The following is a 582-nucleotide window of genomic DNA, read 5'->3' as shown; positions in this document are numbered from 1 at the left end:
CAGTTCAGACCACGCCTCCACTGTTTTCGTGGATAACGTTTGTGAGGGAAAACAGCGATTTCATGAGTTATTGGGAAGTGGTGGGTTCTAGAAGAGCCAGAATTCAACAAGCAGCAGAAACATAAACATTATGCTAACAAGGTGAGGAGGTTTTTGTGCAATATATCACAAGTACTAGTAGCTGCTTACAAACAGCTGTTCTTTCTTTCTCCTGGAGTGGGGGAGAACTCAGCTCTTAACTGGGAAAACTGTCACCCAGAAGAAATTCTTTACTTTTCAGCTTCACTTACAGCTAAGCATTGTGATGTGACTATTTCTAGCCAACCTGATGTGCTGTGGCTGGTGTCTCGATGTTCCCCCAAAGCCTCGTGTGGGGCTTGGCAGAGGTGGCTGGATCTAACGGTTGGATCTAGAGTCCATGATGCTGGGATCAAGGGCACGAAACTGGGATTGACTCACAGTGTGATGCAAGGGTCAAGGGAGTAGTGCTACCTGCCTTCAAGTGGGTAAAATATAAGGAACAGAAAGAGAGCTACTGGTTGTTTGTCATTTGTAGCTCACTGCCTTCTGTCTTTCGCCTGC

The sequence above is a fragment of the Octodon degus genome, unplaced genomic scaffold (genome assembly GCF_000260255.1).
Source record: "Octodon degus isolate 3935 unplaced genomic scaffold, OctDeg1.0 scaffold00125, whole genome shotgun sequence".
Lineage (NCBI taxonomy): Eukaryota > Metazoa > Chordata > Mammalia > Rodentia > Octodontidae > Octodon > Octodon degus.
Note: the sequence above shows the minus strand (reverse complement) of the source record.